This window comes from Salvelinus namaycush, unplaced genomic scaffold, assembly GCF_016432855.1.
Source record: "Salvelinus namaycush isolate Seneca unplaced genomic scaffold, SaNama_1.0 Scaffold334, whole genome shotgun sequence".
NCBI lineage: Eukaryota > Metazoa > Chordata > Actinopteri > Salmoniformes > Salmonidae > Salvelinus > Salvelinus namaycush.
In genome coordinates this window covers 169,742-192,967 of record NW_024060275.1, presented here as the reverse complement: position 1 = coordinate 192,967, position 23,226 = coordinate 169,742, and the positions used below count along the sequence as shown (strand labels likewise).

The 23,226-nt window shown below is 45.7% G+C and overlaps 1 long non-coding RNA gene across 1 annotated transcript in view; it reads right to left on the bottom strand.

Annotated features, from left to right (window-relative positions):
- Positions 1-246: 246 nt before the first annotated feature.
- The window catches only part of LOC120040193, a 129,175-nt gene continuing 106,195 nt past the window's right edge, over positions 247-23,226 (bottom strand). Inside the window, exon 3 of the long non-coding RNA XR_005475587.1 lies at positions 247-355. This is a non-coding gene — a long non-coding RNA (uncharacterized LOC120040193). The remainder of the gene's footprint in view (positions 356-23,226) is intronic.

Sequence of the window (23,226 nt, the reverse complement as noted above, 5' to 3'; positions counted from 1 at the left end):
CAGGGTGTTCTATCACGGGTGCAGGGTGTTCTATCACGGGTGCAGGGTGTTCTATCACGGGTGCAGGGTGTTCTATCACGGGTGCAGGGTGTTCTATCATGGGTGCAGGGTGTTGTGTAGTGTATTTTACAGATACGGAGCAACAACACTCCCACGACTCAGATGTCAATTTTACACAGATGCAGGTAGAATGTTCATTGTATGATAGGGGAGGGGGTGAGGAGGGTTTTAGGGGGTCCTACCTCATTCAACAGAGCTCCTCCAGTCCCTCCTGTGTGTCAGCACGTGATGCAGCCCATGAAGGGGTCCTCCAATCACAACATAGCACTGCTTCCTCTCAGGGCCCCAGCACTACCTGAGTAGAGAGAGACAGGTAAACTTTAGCTGAGGAGAGAGAGAGAGAGGTAAACATTAGCTAGGGAGAGAGAGACAGGTAAACATTAGCTGAGGAGAGAGAGAGACAGGTAAACATTAGCTGAGGAGAGAGAGAGACAGGTAAACACTAGCTAGGGAGAGAGAGACAGGTCAGACAGATCAGACAGGTTAACAGGTAGACAGGTCAGACAGGTGGACAGGTCAGACATGTTAACAGGTAGACAGGTCAGACAGGTTGACAGGTCAGACAGGTCAGATAGGTAGACTGGTCAAACAGGTCAGACAGGTCAGACAGGTCAGATAGGTAGACTGGTCAGACAGGTCAGATAGGTAGACAGGTCAGACAGGTCAGATAGGTAGACAGGTCAGACAGGTAGACAGGTCAGACAGGTCAGCCAAGTAGACAGGTCAGACAGGTAGACAGATCAGACAGGTCAGATAGGTAGACAGGTCAGACAGGTCAGACAAGTAGACAGGTCAGATAGGTCAGACGCGTAGACAGGTCAGACAGGTCAGACAGGTAGACAGGTCAGACAGGTAGACAGGTCAGATAGGTCAGACAGGTAGACAGGTCAGACAGGTCAGACAAGTCAGACAGGTCAGATAGGTCAGACAGGTAGACAGGTCAGACAGGTCAGATAGGTAGACAGGTCAGACAAGTAGACAGGTCAGACAGGTCAGATAGGTCAGACACGTAGACAGGTCAGACAGGTCAGACAGGTCAGACAGGTAGACAGGTCAGACAGGTAGACAGGTCAGACAAGCCAGACAGGTCAGATAGGTCAGACAGGTAGACAGGTCAGATAGGTCAGACAGGTCAGATAGGTCAGACAGGTCAGACAGGTAGACAGGTCAGATAGGTAGACAGGTCAGACAGGTCAGATAGGTCAGACAGGTCAGATAGGTAGACAGGTCAGACAGGTCAGACAAGTAGACAGGTCAGACAGGTAGACAGGTCAGACAGGTCAGATAGGTAGACAGGTCAGACAAGTAGACAGGTCAGATAGGTCAGACACGTAGACAGGTCAGACAGGTCAGACAAGTCAGGCAGGTCAGACAGGTAGACAGGTCAGACAGGTCAGATAGGTAGACAGGTCAGACAGGTAGACAGGTCAGATAGGTCAGACAGGTAGACAGGTCAGACAGGTCAGACAGGTCAGATAGGTCAGACATGTAGACAGGTCAGACAGGTTAGACAGGTCAGACAGGTCAGACAGGTAGACAGGTCAGACAGGTAGACAGGTCAGACAAGCCAGACAGGTCAGATAGGTCAGACAGGTCAGATAGGTCAGACAGGTCAGACAGGTAGACAGGTCAGATAGGTCAGATAGGTCAGACAGGTCAGACAGGTCAGATAGGTCAGATAGGTAGACAGGTTAGACAGGTCAGACAGGTAGACAGGTCAGATAGGTGGAAAGGTCAGACAGGTAGACAGGTCAGATAGATCAGACAGGTAGACAGGTGAGACAGGTCAGATAGGTAGACAGGTCAGACAGGTCAGACAGGTCCGACTAAGGTCACAAGCTGTGATAAGAGTGTGAGGTTAACATGGTTTCATCAACATGGTTTCATCAACATGGTTTCATTAACATGGTTTCATCAAACTCAGTCCAAATATAAACTAACATTTCACATGCTACACTCACTGTTTTTACAGAAACATAGAAATGCTACAAAATATTCACAAACTCACAACCCACACACACACACACACACACACACACACACACACACACACACACACACACACACACATGCACACACATGCACACACACACACACACTCATGCACACATACTGTAACGTAGAGAACAGAACACACAATGTGGGACTAATTAGGGACGTTGTATTGCCGTGAGGGACAGACAGACAGCTAGTCTCCTGCCTGTTGTGTTGATGTGAGGGACAGACAGACAGCTAGTCTCCTGCCTGTTGTGTTGATGTGAGGGACAGACAGACAGACACAGACAGACAGACAGACAGACAGACAGACAGACAGACAGACAGACAGACAGACAGACAGACAGACAGACAGACAGACAGACAGACAGACAGCTAGTCTCCTGCCTGATGTGTTGATGTGAGGGACAGACAGACAGCTAGTCTCCTGCCTGATGTGTTGATGTGAGGGACAGACAGACAGCTAGTCTCCTGCCTGATGTGTTGTTGTCTGAGCTCTGTCTGTATACTGGGGCTACAGCATTGTAGTACATCCTCCCTAGACATCCTGCTGCCCTCACAATGACTCAGGAACAGACAGAGAGAGGGTGAGGTGGGGAGGGAGGGAGGGAGAGAAAGAGAGAGAGGGAGCGAGAGGGAGGGAGAGAGAGATTTAATTTAGAGAGAGAAAAAGAGAGAGAGAGAGAGAAAGAAAGAGAGAGAAAGAGAGAGAGAGACAGAGTCAGTCAGTTAGCCAGTCAGACAGTCAGTCTTTTTGGTACCAAGACAGGTAGGTAGATCAATAATAGCATAACATGACAGTGTGTTTGTAAATGATAGAGCGATGAATCCATAATGTCTCAAATGATTTAGCCTCAGGTAGTGGAAGTGATTCTGTATGAATGAAGACTCAACATCTGCACAGCGATAGACCTTGACTGAGTAGTGAATGATCACACTGACTGAGTAGTGAATGATTACACTGACTGAGTAGTGAATGATTACACTGGCTGAGTATTGAACGATTACACTGACTGAGTAGTGAAATATTACACTGACTGAGTATTGAACGATTACACTGACTGAGTAGTGAACGATTACACTGACTGAGTAGTAAATTATTACACTGACTGAGTAGTGAATGATTACACTGGCTGAGTAGTGAATGATTACACTGACTGAGTAGTGAATGATTACACTGACTGAGTAGTGAATGATTACACTGACTGAGTAGTGAATGATTACACTGACTGAGTATTGAATGATTACACTGACTGAGTAGTGAATGATTACACTGACTGAGTAGTGAATGATTACACTGACTGAGTAGTGAATGATTACACTGACTGAGTATTGAATGATTACGCAGACTGAGTATTGAATGATTACGCAGACTGAGTATTGAATGATTACGCAGACTGAGTATTGAATGATTACACTGACTGAGTATTGAATGATTACGCAGACTGAGTATTGAATGATTACACTGACTGAGCATTGAATGATTACGCAGACTGAGTATTGAATGATTACACTGACTGAGCATTGAATGATTACGCAGACTGAATTTTTAATGATTTCTGCTGACATTTACAGATCACAGATAATCCTTCTGTTTCTGACATGAAGAAACCACAATGTTGTCTTCACAGCCAGCTTGGTACGCCTCCCCTCTGTGACCATCTGTCTCTCCTTTTCTCTCGTCTCCTTTCACTCTCTTTCTCTCTCCTCTTCTCTCTCACTCACACACTTGTGTAATACACATGATTGGTTCGTTTGCCAGTTGGTGTCTGGTAATCCTCAGCCACTGTGTGAGAGCTCTCTCTCTCTCTCCCTATCTTTCTCTCTTTTCACAAATCCTTCAAGCCCACTCTCTCCCCATCAGTCTGAGTGGGCAGTGCTTAGGAGAGGCACAGTGTGTGTGTGTGTGTGTGTGTGTGTGTGTGTGTGTGTGTGTGTGTGTGTGTGTGTGTGTGTGTGTGTGTGTGTGTGTGTGTGTGTGTGTGTGTGTGTGTGTGTGTGTGTGTGTGTGTGTGTGTGTGTGTGTGTGGCCTGCGTGGGTGGGTGGGTGGGTTTGGACTCTGTCCCTGGTGTAACATAAGCCCAATGCTTTCCACTCCCATAGAAACATATTGATTCTTTCTCTCCATCTGTGAAGCCAGACATCAATTCTTTCTCTATTATCATAGTTGGAAGCTCATAACCTGTGGGAGTGAGGGAGGGAGAGAAAGAGAGAGAGGGAGGGAGGGAAGGAGGTAGGGAAGGAAGGCGGGAGGTAGGGAGAGAGAGAGGGATGGAGGCTGTAGAGAGAGATAGAGAAAGAGGGAGGGAGGGGAGCTGTAGAGAGAGAGGGAGGGAGGGAGCGAGGTAGGGAAGGAAGGAAGGAGGGAAGGAATGTGGGAGGGAGGGAGGGGTTAGAGTATGGAATGCAGATCTCATACAGATACTGTACAGGATAGCACCCCCTGTTGGTTAGCGCTTGGAGCATCAGGTACTGCAGTCTCTATGCCAGGCAGTGTCAGAGGTAGGCCCTAAAATTGTCAAAGATTTCAGCCACCCAAGTCATAGACTGTTCTCTCTGCTACTGCACGGCAAGCAGTACTGATGCACCAAGTCTGGAACCAACAGGACCCTGAACAGCTTCTACCCCAAAGCCATAAGACAGATAAATAGTTAAATAGTTAACCAAATACCTCTTGCACTAACTTTAATTGACTCATCATATACCCTGCTGCTAATGTTTATTATCTGTCACTTTATTCATAGTTATATGTAAATATCTATGTCAATTACCTCGTATCCCTGCACATCTACCTCAATTACCTCGTACCCCTGCATATCTACATCAATTACCTCGTATCCCTGCACATCTACCTCAATTACCTCGTACCCCTGCACATCTACCTCAATTACCTCGTACCCCTGCACATCTACCTCAATTACCTCGTATCCCTGCATATCTACCTCAATTACCTCGTATCCCTGCACATCTACCTCAATTACCTCGTACCCCTGCATATCTACCTCAATTACCTCGTATCCCTGCATATCTACATCAATTACCTCGTACCCCTGCACATCTACCTCAATTACCTCGTATCCCTGCACATCTACGTCAATTACCTCGTACCCCTGCACATCTACGTCAATTACCTCGTATCCCTGCATATCTACCTCAATTACCTCGTACCCCTGCATATCTACCTCAATTACCTCGTACCCCTGCATATCTACGTCAATTACCTCGTATCCCTGCACATCTACGTCAATTACCTCGTATCCCTGCATATCTACCTCAATTACCTCGTACCCCTGCATATCTACGTCAATTACCTCGTATCCCTGCATATCTACGTCAATTACCTCGTATCCCTGCACATCTACCTCAATTACCTCGTACCCCTGCACATCTACGTCAATTACCTCGTATCCCTGCACATCTACGTCAATTACCTCGTACCCCTGCATATCTACCTCAATTACCTCGTACCCCTGCACATCTACCTCAATTACCTCGTACCCCTGCATATCTACCTCAATTACCTCGTATCCCTGCACATCTACCTCAATTACCTCATACCCCTGCACATCTACCCCAATTACCTCGTACCCCTGCACATCTACCCCAATTACCTCGTACCCCTGCACATCTACCTCAATTACCTCGTACCCCTGCACATCTACCTCAATTACCTCGTACCCCTGCACATCTACATCAATTACCTCGTACCCCTGCACATCTGCGTCAATTACCTCGTACCCCTGCACATCTACATCAATTACCTCGTACCCCTGCACATCTGCGTCAATTACCTCGTACCCCTGCACATCTACATCAATTACCTCGTACCCCTGCATATCTACCTCAATTACCTCGTACCCCTGCATATCTACCTCAATTACCTCGTACCCCTGCACATCTACCTCAATTACCTCGTACCCCTGCATATCTACCTCAATTACCTCGTACCCCTGCATATCTACCTCAATTACCTCGTACCCCTGCACATCTACATCAATTACCTCGTACCCCTGCATATCTACCTCAATTACCTCTTACCCCTGCATATCTACCTCAATTACCTCGTACCCCTGCATATCGACTCTGGCATAGTCTTTTCTATTATTTCTCTATTTTCTTTCTCTCTGCATTGTTGAGAACAGCCCGTAAGTACGCATTTCCCCGTTAGTCTACGCCTGTTGTTTACGAAGCATGTGACAAATACAATGTGTTTTGATTGACTGGACCTCCCCTCCTCCTTCTATTCAGTGCTGCAGGCTGTCTGATCCACTCTGCTTTGCAATTCAATCAGCCACTCAGCCCCTCCACTGCAGAGGTGTAACACTACAGTAGTTAATTGGCCTCTGATTAGAATACTGGAGATGATACGTGTGTGTGTGTGTGTGTGTGTGTGTGTGTGTGTGTGTGTGTGTGTGTGTGTGTGTGTGTGTGTGTGTGTGTGTGTGTGTGTGTGTGTGTGTGTGTGTGTGTGTGTGTGTGTGTGTGAGAGTGTGTGTGTGTGTGTGTGTGTGTAGACCACATGCAGAGAGGGAAGGTGTGTTTTGTCTCCCATAGAGATAAAGCTCTTTACTTGTTATCCATCCACATACATTATCACAGTTGCCAAGCATCCATATATATGAAACAAACACACACTGTGATATAATGGACTGTGTAACCTAGACAGTGATAATGGACTATGTAACCTAGACAGTGATAATGGACTGTGTAACCTAGACAGTGGTAATGGACTGTGTAACCTAGACAGTGATAATGGACTGTGTAACCTAGACAGTGGTAATGGACTGTGTGACCTATACAGTGGTAATGGACTGTGTAACCTAGACAGTGATAATGAACTGTGTAACATAGACAGGGGCAATGGACTGTGTAACATAGACAGTGATAATGGACTGTGTAACCTAGACAGTGATAATGGACTGTGTAACCTAGACAGTGATAATGGACTGTGTAACCTAGACAGTGATAATGGACTGTGTAACATAGACAATGGCAATGGACTGTGTAACATAGACAATGGCAATGGACTGTGTAACCTAGACAGTGATAATGGACTGTGTAACCTAGACAGTGATAATGGACTGTGTAACCTAGACAGGGGTAATGGACTGTGTAACCTAGACAGTGGTAATGGACTGTGTAACCTAGACAGGGGTAATGGACTGTGTAACCTAGACAGTGATAATGGACTGTGTAACCTAGACAGCGATAATGGACTGTGTAACCTAGACAGGGGTAATGGACTGTGTAACCTAGACAGTGATAATGGACTGTGTAACCTAGACAGTGATAATGGACTGTGTAACATAGACAGTGATAATGGACTGTGTAACATAGACAGTGATAATGGACTGTGTAACCTAGACAGTGATAATGGACTGTGTACGCAGGCCTCCTAATTGTCCCTAGAATTTCTAAGCAAACAGCGGGAGGCAGGGCTTTCTCCTATAGATCTCCATTTTTATGGAACAGTCTGCCTACCCATGTGAGAGACGCAGACTCGGTCTCAACCTTTAAGTCTTTACTGAAGACTTATCTCTTCAGTAGGTCATATGATTGAGTGTAGTCTGGCCCAGGAGTGTGAAGGTGAACGGAAAGGCTCTGGAGCAACGAACCGCCCTTGCTGTCTCTGCCTGGCCGGTTCCCCTCTCTCCACTGGGATTCTCTGCCTCTAACCCTATTACAGGGGCTGAGTCACTGGCTTACTGGTGCTCTTTCATGCCGTCCCTAGGAGGGGTGCGTCACTTGAGTGGGTTGAATTACTGACGTGATCTTCCTGTCTGGGTTGGCGCCCCCCCTTGGTTTGTGCTGTGGTGGAGATCTTTGTGGGCTATACTCGGCCTTGTCTCAGGATTGTAAGTTGGTGGTTGAAGATATCCCTCTAGTGGTGCGGGGGCTGTGCTTTGGCAAAGTGGGTGGGGTTATATCCTTCCTGTTTGGCCCTGTCCGGGGGTATCTTCGGATGGGGCCACAGTGTCTCCTGACCGCTCCTGTCTCAGCCTCCAGTATTTATGCTGCAGTAGTTTATGTGTCGGGGGGCTAGGGTCAGTTGGTTATACCTGGAGTACTTCTCCTGTCTTATCCAGTGTCCTGTGTGAATTTAAGTATGCTCTCTCTAATTCTCTCGTTCTCTCTTTCTTTCTCTCTCTCTGAGAACCTGAGCCCTAGGACCATACGTCAGGACTACCGGGCATGATGACTCCTTGCTGTCCCCAGGCCTTGCTGCTATTCCAGTTTCAACTGTTCTGCCTGCGGTTACGGAACCCCTACCTGTCCCAGACCTGCTGTTTTCAACTCTTAATGATCGGCTATGAAAAGCCAACTGACATTTATTCCTGATTATTATTTGACCATGCTTGTCATTTATGAACATTTTGAAAATCTTGGCTCTCTCTAATTTTCTCCTTCTCTCTTTCTTTCTCTCGGAGGACCCGAGCCCTAGGACCATACGTCAGGACTACCGGGCATGATGACTCCTTGCTGTCCCCAGTCCGCCTGGCCTTGCTGCTATTCCAGTTTCAACTGTTCTGCCTGCGGTTATGGAACCGCCACCTGTCCCAGACCTGTTGTTTTTCAACTCTTAATGATCGGCTATGAAAAGCCAACTGAAAATTATTCATGATTATTATTTGACCATGCTTGTCACTTATGAACATTTTTGAACATCTTGGCATAGTTCTGTTATAATCTCCACCCGGCACAGCCAGAAGAGGACTGGCCACCCCTCATAGCCTGGTTCCTCTCTAGGTTTCTTCCTAGGTTTTGGCCTTTCTAGGGAGTTTTTCCTAGCCACCGTGCTTCTACACCTGCATTGCTTGCTGTTTGAGCCATCCAGCCAGCTAACCAGTCAGCCAACCAGCATTCTCTTCTCTTCTCTGTAGTTTGGCAGCGAGGCAGGGTGAGCAGCTCCACACCGCTGAGCGTTTTTAACTACTGAATGATTTTCCAGTTAGCATTCTTCCAACTCTCTTAACTTCTCTTCTCACACTCCAGCCTGGCAGAGAGAGAGAGAGACGCAGCTGCAAACTAACCCTAACCCTAACCCACACAGGGAATGAAGCAAGGCAGGGAGGGCAGAGGGTGTTGAGGGGTGAAGAGAGGGGAAACAGGAGTGAGTGGGGTGAGTAGGGCGTGTGTTCCAGGAAACTCTATTTCACAGTCGTACACACACACCCTCACTCGTGGACATGCATACACACAAACACACATGATTAGGTGTTACAGAAAGACAAAGTTCCCTCCCTGGCCAACTTGGTGAGGCCATATAGGGGAGGTAACACTCCCTACATCCCTTCCTCCCTCCCTACATCCCTCCCTCCCTCCCTCCCGCTTTCCCTCTCCCTCTATCCCTCCCTACATCCCCCTTCCTCCCTCCCTACATCCTTCCCTCTCTCCCTCTCCCTCCCTCCCTCTTTCCCTCCCTCCCTCTCGCCATCCCCCCTACATCCCTCTATCCGTCCCTCCCTCTCTCCGTCCCTCCCTACATCCCTCACTCCCTACATCCCTACCTCTATCCCTCCCTCCTCCCTCCCTACATCCCTCCCTCCCTCTATCCCTACATCCCTCCCTCCTTCCCTACATCTCTCTATCCCTCCGTCTATCCCTCCCTCCCTACATCCATGTATTCCTCCCTCCATCCCTCACTCTATCCCTTCCTCCCTCTATCCCTCCTTCCCTCCCTCCCTCTATCCCTCTATCCCTCTATCCCTCCCTCTATCCCTCCCTCCCTCCCTCCCTGTGTGTTTCTTTCTGCATGTATGGGTGCTCATAGCAACAGCAGCTTAACACACTCAGAGGCTGATATTGTGGTCGCCGAGGCAGACAACAGCCCATAATATCTCTCCTGTCAGGCTCCACTGGGCAACTGAAGGTGAGGAACACATCTGAGATGGCTGCATCACCTAGGAGACGGAGCTATAGATTCTAGATACAGAACACTAACAGACCTGTTGTGTTAACCTAGGGCAGGCTTTGGTTGTCGAAAACATGATTGATAATGATCTGCTTTCATTCTCTTCCTAACTCCTGTGTTGATGTTTGTATGGATAAAGACAGAACAGTTTGTGCTTTAGCAGTGGGATTGATTGTCTCATTGACAGATTGAATGATCGTCTCATTCTTTTCCTTTTAGCAAGACTGTCTAACCATATGGAGTGGCTTAGCATGTTTGAATAGCATATGTATAGCATACGTAACAGCATACATAATGCAAAGAGTGGTGAGATGTACTATCCTCTCTTTTGGCAGCAATGGCTATCACTCACTTCCCCCTGCAGCTTTGCCTAAGTGTGTGCACACTCAGTATGCATGCCCGGCAGCTCAGCCAACCCAAGGTCACAGCTAAGAGAGAGGGAGAATGAGAGAGAGAGACAGACAGACAGAGAGAGAGAGAGGGAAAGAGAGATACAGAGAGCGAGAGACAGAGAGAAAGACAGACAGAGAGAGAGACAGAGAGATAAAGAGAGAGAAAGCCTAATTGGATTTATACCAAAACATCGCACGACCGATCACATTTACACCCAACACACACTGAGAGATAAACATGTCCACCAAAATAATACCAAAATGTACGCTTGCTTTATCGACTTCCAAAAAGCATTGGATTATATTTGGCATACAGGACTGTTCTACAAAGTTATTGAAAGTGGTGCAGGGGGTAAAACATTTGACATAATTAAATAAATGTATACTGGCAATACGTGCAGCATCAAAATTGGCAAGAAAATAACATAATTCTTTAACCAGGGCCGGGGCCTTCGCCAGGGTTGCAATTTGAGCCCTGCACTCTTCAATATTTGCATCAACGAATTGGCCATTATTCTAGAAAAATACTCAGCCCCTCTTCCCAGATGACCTGTGCCTGCTGTCACCCACAGCACATGGCCTACTGTAAGGGGTGCGTACTGGCGGCAGAGAAGTCAGGCGCAGGAGAGCAAAAACTGATTTATAACGGCACAGTTTAATAAACAAAACCACCGTAAACAGAACAAGAAATCAATGGGTTAACAAAACCCGTCACACACCAGCATAACGTGCACAAGCATTACAATAAACAATTCCGGACAAGGACATGGGGGGAACAGAGGGTTAAATACACAACATGTAATGGTGGAATTGAAACCAGGTGTGTGGGAAGATGCGACAAAACAAGTGGAAAATGAAAGGTGGATCGGCGATGGCTAGAAGACCGGTGACGTCGACCGCCGAACGTCGCCTGAACAAGGAGAGGGACTGACCTCGGAGGAAGTCGTGACACCTACAGTAGAGCCTGGACCTGCTAGAACAGTACTGCCATATCTGGGCCCTGGCAGTAAACCCCAAACAGACACTCCTCTAAGAACTACAGGGTACTCCAACGTATCCGCTCTAATCAACACTACGACTAGAAAGACTCTACAAATGACAATGACGATCTTTACTGGGCAAACCAGTCTTACATCATCGACCCATCTATCGAAACCCAGCTCAATCGTAAATGTATATTGTGGAAGGACCACCAGAGGGCAGGCTGCTCCCATGGACCGTAGCCCAGCCCGGCATGTGAGTCAAGGTGGTCAGAGGCAATTAAGCAAAGCTGACGGTACTAATGAAGCTTTTCTCTTTCCCCTACAAGAGAGAGGAGGGAACCGGCAAACTGGGGAGAAAGAAAAGAGTGTTTGCTTCTGCAGAGGAGAGGATGTACCTTTCGGAAGGGAGAAGAAGGGGACACTCCACCTCTTGGGAATGGTCACCACGGATCCGGACAACCACCCGAAGGGAGCTCTCCACGGAAGGATCGTGAAGGCGGTGACACACCCGTGATTTATGTTATAGTTTAAAGATACTCACTTTGTGTTCTTTGTTCTTATGAAGAAGAAGATTTGTGTTTTCCTTGTGAGATCATCCTTGATTGTGTGGGATGGTTTAAGAAGAAAGAAATACCTCAATAGAGAACTTTGTTCAATGTAAGAAAATCTGCTCCTGACTCGTTTATTTCACCTTTCCGCTTTACAGCAACCTACTTGGTCCGCTCACAATATATTGCATTTTCATTTTCCCGAATGTGCGGTTATTAGAGTGTATAAGATGTATTTACGTGAGCATAGCTTCTCAAGGTCCGATAGAGACCCATTCCTTTGTCTCTCATCCTTCCGCTCTTTCTTCCTCCACCCTTTGTGTAACCAGCTGTCATATCGGGTTAGTCCACTAGGGACTTTTCATGGCATGATTAGTAATCGATGTATAATCTAGCCTGTTGTATGTACTTCTGTGTGATTTATTTAGGTAGTTAGTAAAGAAATAATTAAGCCAATTCGTGTATTGCTGATTCATCATGTAGACTAGGGTTCGTGCAGATAGATCTTACAATGTTCAGATGAGACTGATAGAAGGTAAAGAATAATTAATGATTGAAATGTAAGAGATCTTTAGATCTCTAAGAGTTAATTCAGAAGACGGAACTCCTTAAATAAACTTCTCCGTGGTGCCCCAGGTTATTAATGAATTAGTTGTTGCATGATTTTATTCAATCACGTAATCAATTAAACTTTAGGTAATCGACTTGATAAAATAGCATGTCCTCACATTAATGATACTAAAGACACAACACACCCCTATCAGATCACAGCAAAATCACCGTCTACTTGAACAGAGCAATACTCAATCATGAGGCATCAAAGCCAAAGGAACTGAGTAATATTAAGAAATGCTATAGATGGAAGGAAAGTAATGTAGAAACCTACCAAAAAACAATTAGGCAACAACAAATTGAATCCCTTTTAGACAACTTCCTGGACAAAATGTGTCACTGTAATCATGAAGGTGTAAACTTGGCAGTAGAAAACCTAAAAGTATATTTGACCTCTCAGCTTCCCTATCAAATCTAAGCAGACAACCTAAGAAAATGAACAACAATGACAAATGGTTTGATGAAGAATGCAAAATCCTAAGAAAGAAATTGAGAAACATATCCAACCAAAAACACAGAGACCCAGTGATTATAGTGAATCACTAAAACAATATAGAAATACACTACGGAAAAAGAAGGAACAGCATGTCAGAAATCAGCTCATTAGCTGTTCTTGTCTAATGATGTTCTGTATTATGTCATTCTGTATTATGTTTCATGTTTTGCGTGGAACCCAGGAAGAGTAGCTGCTGCTTTTGCAACAGCTAATGGGGATCCTAAAAAAATACCAATACCAAAGCTCAATGTAATTGAACATTCCATAGAATCAAACCACTTCTGGGAAAATTTGGCACACACTAAACAAACAACAACACGAAGAGTTATCTATCCAAAATTGAGATGTATGGGTAAACCACTTCTCCAATCTTTTTGGCCCTATAACAAAGAACAAACAACAAACAACAAAAACATATACATGATCAAATACAAATCTTAGAATCAACTATTAAAGACTACCAGAACCCACTGGATTCTCCAATTACATTGAATGAACTACAGGACAAAATTCAAAACCCCCAACCCAAAAAGGCCTGTGGTGTTGATGGTATCCTAAATTAAATGATAAAATATACAGACCACAAATTACAATTGTCTATACTTAAACTCTTTAACATCATCCTCAGCTCTGGTATATTCCCCAATATTTGGAAACAAGTACTGATCACCCCAATCCACAAAAATGGAGACACATTTGACTCCAATAACAACCTTGGCATATGTCAACAGCAACCTTCGGAAAATCCTCTGCATTATCATTAACAGCACTGTTAAAAACAATGTACTGAGCAAATGTCAAATTGTCTTTTTACCAAATTACTGTACGACAGACCACGTATTCACCCTGCACACCCTAATTGACAAACAAACAAATCAAAACAAAGGCAAAGTCTTTTAATGATTTGTAGATTTCAGAAAAGCATTTTGACTCAATTTGGCATGATGGTCTGCTATACAAATTGATGGAAAGCGGTGTTGAGGGAAAACCAAATGACATTATGAAATGTCATGAAATCCATGTACACAAACAAGTGTGCAGTAAAAATTGGCAAAAAACACACACATTTATTTCCACAGGCCCGTGGGGTGAGACAGGGATGCAGCTTGAGCACCACCCTCTTCAACTTATATATCAACGAATTGGCAAGGGTACTAGAACAATCTGCAGCACCCGTCCTCACCCTACTATAATCTGAAGTCAAATGTTTACTGTTTGCTGATGATCTGGTGCGTCTGTCCCCAACCAAGGAGGGCCTACAGCAGCACCTAGATCTTCTGCACAGATTCTGTCAGACATGACAGTAAATCTCAGTAAGATAAAAAATAATGATGTTCCAAAAATGGACCACAAATACAAATTCCATCTAGACACCATTGCCCTAGAGCACACAAAATATGTTATCAACATCGGTAAAAAATGTCAGCAAAACAGGTAACTTCCACAAAGCTGTGAACAATCTGAGAGTCAAGGCAAGAAGGACCTCCTATGCCATCAAAAGGAACATAAAATTCGACATCCCAATTAGGATCTGGCAAAAAATACTTCAATCAGTTATAGAACCCATTGCCCTTTATGACTGTGAGGTCTGGGGTCCGCTCACCAACCAAGAATTCACAAAATGTGACAAACACCAAATTGAGACTCTGCATGCAGAATTCTGCAAAAAAAAAAGAATGCATGCAGAGCAGAATTAGGCCGATACACGCTAATTATCAAAATCCAGAAAAGAGCCGTTAAGTTCTACAACCAAATCATAATTACTTGACACGTTGGAAAGAATTTACAAAAAAAACAGAGCAAACTAGAATGCTATTTGGCCCTAAACAGAGAGTACACAGTGGCAGAATACCTGACCACTATGACTGACCCAAACTTAAGGAAAGCTTTGACTATGTACAGACTCCGCCGCAGGCAGACCTGGCTCTCAAGAGAAGACAGGCTATGTGCACACTGCCCACAAAATGAGGTGGAAACTTAGCTCCACTTCCTAAACTGCTGCAAAATGTATGACCATATTAGAGACACATATTTCCCTCAGATTACACAGACCCACAAAGACTCGAAAACAAATCCAAGTTTGACAAACTCCCATATCTACAGGGTGAAAAAACCACAGCAGCAAGATTTGTGACCTGTTGCCTCAAGAAAAGGGCAACCAGTGAAGGACAAACACATTGTAAATACAACCTATATTTATGTTTATTTATTTGACCTTTTGTACTTTAACTATTTGCACATTATTAAAACCATGTGTATAGACGTAATATGACATTTGACATGTTTACTCTTAAATATGTATTGTATATTTCACTTGCTTTGGAAATGTAAACGTTTCCCATGCCAATAAAGACCCTTAAATTGAAATTGAATTGAGAGAGAGAGAGAGAGAGAGAGAGAGAGAGAGAGAGAGAGAGAGAGAGAGAGAGAGAGAGAGAGAGAGAGAGAGAGAGAGAGAGAGAGAGAGAGAGAGAGAGAGAGAGAGAGAGAGAGAGAGAGAGAGAGAGAGAGAGAGAGAGAGAGAGAGAGAGAGAGAGAGAGAGAGCTTCCTAAATCTTCACAGCCCCTCAGTACTCCAGGGAGAATCCTCAAAGCACTGTTGGGACATCAGAGCACACACACACACACACGCGAGCGCACACACACACACACACACACACACACACACACACACACACACACACACACACACACACACACACACACACACACACACACACACACACACACACACACACACACACACACACACACACACACACACAGCCCCCAACTGGGAGAAAAGCCAGAAACAACACCATGTTAGCTCTGTGTTCTTGTTCATTTGAGACTCTGCTCACAACCAGCAGAGAATATTCTGATGATATAACTGATGCCATGAACACACATGACGAACACACATGACGAACACACATGACGAACACATGATGAACACACATGACGAACACACATGACGAACACACATGACGAACACACATGAGGAACACATGATGAACACACATGCAGAGCTATGATTGAATGGCTCAACCGACAGGAGAAATAAGTATGAAAACTGACAGCTGTATAACACCTTCCACATGCCATAACATAACATGTACATGTATAACACCTTCCACATGCCATAACATAACATGTACATGTATAACACCTTCCACATGCCATAACATAACATGTACATGTATAACACCTTCCACATGCCATAACATAACATGTACATGTATAACACCTTCCACATGCCATAACATAACATGTACATGTATAACACTACTCACCATTGTGACCTGTACGCTCTCTGTATAACACTACTCACCATTGCGACCTGTACGCTCTCTGTATAACACTACTCACCATTGCGACCTGTACGCTCTCTGTATAACACTACTCACCATTGCGACCTGTACGCTCTCTGTATAACACTACTCACCATTGCGACCTGTACGCTCTCTGTATAACACTACTCACCATTGCGACCTGTACGCTCTCTGTATAAAACTACTCACCATTGCGACCTGTACGCTCTCTGTATAACACTACTCACCATTGCGACCTGTACGCTCTCTGTATAACACTACTCACCATTGTGACCTGTACGCTCTCTGTATAACACTACTCACCATTGTGACCTGTACGCTCTCTGTATAACACTACTCACCATTGCGACCTGTACGCTCTCTGTATAACACTACTCACCATTGCGACCTGTACGCTCTCTGTATAACACTACTCACCATTGTGACCTGTACGCTCTCTGTATAACACTACTCACCATTGTGACCTGTACGCTCTCTGTATAACACTACTCACCATTGCGACCTGCACGCTCTCTGTATAACACTACTCACCATTGAGACCTGTACGCTCTCTGTATAACACTACTCACCATTGCGACCTGTACGCTCTCTGTATAACACTACTCACCATTGTGACCTGTACGCTCTCTGTATAACACTACTCACCATTGTGACCTGTACGCTCTCTGTATAACACTACTCACCATTGTGACCTGTACGCTCTCTGTATAAAACTACTCACCATTGCGACCTGTACGCTCTCTGTATAACACTACTCACCATTGCGACCTGTACGCTCTCTGTATAACACTACTCACCATTGTGACCTGTACGCTCTCTGTATAACACTACTCACCATTGTGACCTGTACGCTCTCTGTATAACACTACTCACCATTGCGACCTGTACGCTCTCTGTATAACACTACTCACCATTGTGACCTGTACGCTCTCTGTATAACACTACTCACCTTTGCGACCTGTACGCTCTCTGTATAACACTACTCACCATTGCGACCTGTACGCTCTCTGTATAAAACTACTCACCATTGCGACCTGTACGCTCTCTGTATAACACTACTCACCATTGCGACCTGTACGCTCTCTGTATAACACTACTCACCATTGCGACCTGTACGCTCTCTGTATAACACTACTCACCATTGCGACCTGTACGCTCTCTGTATAACACTACTCACCATTGCGACCTGTAAGCTCTCTGTATAACACTACTCACCATTGCGACCTGTACGCTCTCTGTATAACACTACTCACCATTGCGACCTGTACGCTCTCTGTATAAAACTACTCACCATTGCGACCTGTACGCTCTCTGTATAACACTACTCACCATTGCGACCTGTACGCTCTCTGTATAACACTACTCACCATTGTGACCTGTACGCTCTCTGTATAACACTACTCACCATTGTGACCTGTACGCTCTCTGTATAACACTACTCACCATTGCGACCTGTACGCTCTCTGTATAACACTACTCACCATTGCGACCTGTACGCTCTCTGTATAACACTACTCACCATTGTGACCTGTACGCTCTCTGTATAACACTACTCACCATTGTGACCTGTACGCTCTCTGTATAACACTACTCACCATTGCGACCTGTACGCTCTCTGTATAACACTACTCACCATTGCGACCTGTACGCTCTCTGTATAACACTACTCACCATTGTGACCTGTACTCTCTCTGTATAACACTACTCACCATTGTGACCTGTACGCTCTCTGTATAACACTACTCACCATTGCGACCTGTACGCTCTCTGTATAACACTACTCACCATTGTGACCTGTACGCTCTCTGTATAACACTACTCACCATTGCGACCTGTACGCTCTCTGTATAACACTACTCACCATTGCAACCTGTACGCTCTCTGTATAACACTACTCACCATTGTGACCTGTACGCTCTCTGTATAACACTACTCACCATTGCGACCTGTACGCTCTCTGTATAACACTACTCACCATTGCGACCTGTACGCTCTCTGTATAAAACGACTCACCATTGCGACCTGTACGCTCTCTGTATAACACTACTCAACATTGCGACCTGTACGCTCTCTGTATAACACTACTCACCATTGCGACCTGTACGCTCTCTGTATAACACTACTCACCATTGCGACCTGTACGCTCTCTGTATAACACTACTCACCATTGCGACCTGTAAGCTCTCTGTATAACACTACTCACCATTGTGACCTGTACGCTCTCTGTATAACACTACTCACCATTGCGACCTGTACGCTCTCTGTATAACACTACTCACCATTGCGACCTGTACGCTCTCTGTATAACACTACTCACCATTGTGACCTGTACGCTCTCTGTATAACACTACTCACCATTGCGACCTGTACGCTCTCTGTATAACACTACTCACCATTGCGACCTGTACGCTCTCTGTATAACCCACCGTGCAATGATGCAGAATGCAACAGAATTGAAACTTGTTTAGAATGTCGACACTCAGAAAACATTCTGGTGACGTTATTACAGATGTGATGTGGAGGTACCACAGACAGCGGGAGCTATAGATGTGACGTTAGGTTATCTAGTGTACAGTGCAGACAGTTACACCCTGATCCAAGATCAGGAGTTAACACAACTACAGTCAGGGAGAATACAACAGGCAACACCACAGCAACCGGTTGTCAGGTGACCGAAAGCTGTGACTCGGCAAGGAACGTCAAACACACACATACACCCCTCTAGTCAGAAAACCACAGTACACTGCCGCAGAGGCCCTACAGTACCGCCCTTATGTAACACACACACACACACACACACACACACACACACACACACACACACACACACACACACACACACACACACACACACACACACACACACACACACACACACACACACACACACACACACACACACACACACTCATCACAGCTCACTACAGTGTATCCCCACCACAGGAAAAACAAGAGAAAAACAGAAAACATGTGTAATCCCATAGAGGGAGAGAATTTACACAGAGAGCTTGCCGTCTCTCTGTTGTCAAGGATTCATGTGCGTCACCAAGACAGGGCTCCTGTCGGAACCGCCTGCCCTCAGAAAGACAACTCCTTAGTTCCACCGGTGTGGCTTCCCTGTGCCAGCTTGTGTACAGTACACACACTGTGCTCGCAGCAAATAGGAACACCCGTAACGTAACGCGTTACGTAAAGCACGTTTATGCACAACACACAATGACCTCTTTCTTCCCACAATAGAAACTACATCTCAAAAGACATTTCATTCCCTTACTGTCATCCAAATACACTGTCTTGTGACATTTATAGCACATTATGAGAATAACACATTATGAGAATAACACATTATGAGAATAACACATTATGCCACTGAATCTCAATGTCATTCGGTGCTGAGAAACATTACTCACTGGTAGATGTGAAAATATGTGCATTACCTTCACGTCTAAATCTACACGCCAGACAACAGTAGAGTCGTTAATTGCTACTATTGTTTCCTTAGTGCATTAATGGTATAGTAAGCTCTGAGACTGAAAAAGAGTACGAGACATTGTTTATTTTAAAACTTATCTCGACTTTCTCTAAAGCAAAACTGACTTTACAAGGTCTAATCTCTATTCATGTTGCCAAGAGGGAGTCTGAGGTGAGGAGGGCACAAACACAATAGAAAGGGTCTCCTGACCCTTTAAGAGGGAGTCTGAGGTGAGGAGGGCAAAAACACAATAGAAAGGGTCTCCTGTCCCTTTAAGAGGGAGTCTGAGGTGAGGAGGGCACAAACACAATAGAAAGGGTCTCCTGTCCCTTTAAGAGGGAGTCTGAGGTGAGGAGGGCATAAACACAATAGAAAGGGTCTCCTGTCCCTTTAAGAGGGAGTCTGAGGTGAGGAGGGCACAAACACAATAGAAAGGGTCTCCTGTCCCTTTAAGGAGTCTGAGGTGAGGAGGGCACAAACACAATAGAAAGGGTCTCCTGTCCCTTTAAGGAGTCTGAGGTGAGGAGGGCACAAACACAATAGAAAGGGTCTCCTGTCCCTTTAAGGAGTCTGAGGTGAGGAGGGCACAAACAGAATAGAAAGGGTCTTCTGTCCCTTTAAGAGGGAGTCTGAGGTGAGGAGGGCATAAACACAATAGAAAGGGTCTCCTGTCCCTTTAAGAGGGAGTCTGAGGTGAGGAGGGCACAAACACAATAGAAAGGGTCTCCTGTCCCTTTAAGGAGTCTGAGGTGAGGAGGGCACAAACAGAATAGAAAGGGTCTCCTGTCCCTTTAAGAGGGAGTCTGAGGTGAGGTGGGCACAAACAGAATAGAAAGGGTCTCCTGTACCTTTAAGAAGTCTGAAGTGAGGAGGGCATGAACACAATAGAAAGGGTCTCCTGTCCCTTTAAGAGGGAGTCTGAGGTGAGGAGGGCATAAACACAATAGAAAGGGTCTCCTGTCCCTTTAAGAGGAAGTCTGAGGTGAGGAGGGCACAAACACAATAGAAAGGGTCTCCTGTCCCTTTAAGGAGTCTGAGGTGAGGAGGGCACAAACACAATAGAAAGGGTCTCCTGTCCCTTTAAGGAGTCTGAGGTGAGGAGGGCATAAACACAATAGAAAGGGTCTCCTGTCCCTTTAAGAGGGAGTCTGAGGTGAGGAGGGCACAAACACAATAGAAAGGGTCTCCTGTCCCTTTAAGGAGTCTGAGGTGAGGAGGGCACAAACACAATAGAAAGGGTCTCCTGTCCCTTTAAGGAGTCTGAGGTGAGGAGGGCATAAACACAATAGAAAGGGTCTCCTGTCCCTTTAAGAGGGAGTCTGAGGTGAGGAGGGCACAAACACAATAGAAAGGGTCTCCTGTCCCTTTAAGGAGTCTGAGGTGAGGAGGGCACAAACACAATAGAAAGGGTCTCCTGTCCCTTTAAGAGGGAGTCTGAGGTGAGGAGGGCATAAACACAATAGAAAGGGTCTCCTGTCCCTTTAAGGAGTCTGAGGTGAGGAGGGCACAAACACAATAGAAAGGGTCTCCTGTCCCTTTAAGGAGTCTGAGGTGAGGAGGGCTCAAACACAATAGAAAGGGTCTCCTGTCCCTTTAAGGAGTCTGAGGTGAGGAGGGCACAAACAGAATAGAAAGGGTCTCCTGTCCCTTTAAGAGGGAGTCTGAGGTGAGGAGGGCACAAACACAATAGAAAGGGTCTCCTGTCCCTTTAAGAGGGAGTCTGAGGTGAGGAGGGCACAAACACAATAGAAAGGGTCTCCTGTCCCTTTAAGGAGTCTGAGGTGAGGAGGGCACAAACACAATAGAAAGGGTCTCCTGTCCCTTTAAGGAGTCTGAGGTGAGGAGGACACAAACAGAATAGAAAGGGTCTCCTGTCCCTTTAAGAGGGAGTCTGAGGTGAGGAGGGCATAAACACAATAGAAAGGGTCTCCTGACCCTTTAAGAGGGAGTCTGAGGTGAGGAGGGCACAAACACAATAGAAAGGGTCTCCTGTCCCTTTAAGGAGTCTGAGGTGAGGAGGGCACAAACACAATAGAAAGGGTCTCCTGTCCCTTTAAGGAGTCTGAGGTGAGGAGGGCACAAACAGAATAGAAAGGGTCTCCTGTCACTTTAAGAGGGAGTCTGAGGTGAGGAGGGCATAAACACAATAGAAAGGGTCTCCTGTCCCTTTAAGAGGGAGTCTGAGGTGAGGAGGGCACAAACAGAATAGAAAGGGTCTCCTGTCCCTTTAAGAGGGAGTCTGAGGTGAGGAGGGCACAAACAGAATAGAAAGGGTCTCCTGTCCCTTTAAGAGGGAGTCTGAGGTGAGGAGGGCACAAACACAATAGAAAGGGTCTCCTGTCCCTTTAAGAGGGAGTCTGAGGTGAGGAGGGCATAAACACAATAGAAAGGGTCTCCTGTCCCTTTAAGGAGTCTGAGATGAGGAGGGCATAAACACAATAGAAAGGGTCTCCTGTCCCTTTAAGGAGTCTGAGGTGAGGAGGGCTCAAACACAATAGAAAGGGTCTCCTGTCCCTTTAAGAGGGAGTCTGAGGTGAGGAGGGCACAAACACAATAGAAAGGGTCTCCTGTCCCTTTAAGAGGGAGTCTGAGGTGAGGAGGGCACAAACAGAATAGAAAGGGTCTCCTGTCCCTTTAAGAGGGAGTCTGAGCTGAGTTCATTCAGGCAGTCACACACTGTGCATCTATTTATAACCCATGTATGTGTGTCGTAACACCCCTCACTATTGTCATTGGTTACACTAATTGCAACCAATGTTATGAGACCTGATGTTGTGGACCTATAAGCTGATCTGAGTTATGATGTTATGGGAACAAGCCCTTGGCCACAGATGTGGGAGAACACTGTGATTACAGCCCCTCATCTAGCAGCCAAATCCACTGCCTCTCTGACACACACACACACACACACACACACACACACACACACACACACACACACACACACACACACACACACACACACACACACACCAAACAAATCAATAATTTTATAGATATTTTCTATCATGGCCAAAGATCAGTGTTCTATGTGACTTCTCTGTGACCTCTCTCCATGAGCTGTTTTCTTCGGTGAACTTTTAGAAACACCGCTGCAAGTGATTCATTCATCTAAGTTACAGTACAGAGAAGTCCTGATGTGCATCTTGAACCAATGGAAAAAGAGGAGGAAGGAGCACTCATAAATAACTGGACCAATGACAGGGAACATTACTACTGGAACCAGAGAAGAGAGGGAGAGAGATGGAGGGAAAGAGAAGGAGGGATATGGAGGGAGAGAGATGGAGGGAGTGAGATGGAGGGAGAGAGAAGGAGGGAGAGAGATGGAGGGAGAGAGAAGGAGGGAGAGAGATGGAGGGAGAGAGAAGGAGGGAGAGAGATGGAGGGAGAGAGAAGAGAGGGAGAGAGATGGAGGGAGAGAGAGAGAAGGAGGGAGAGAGATGG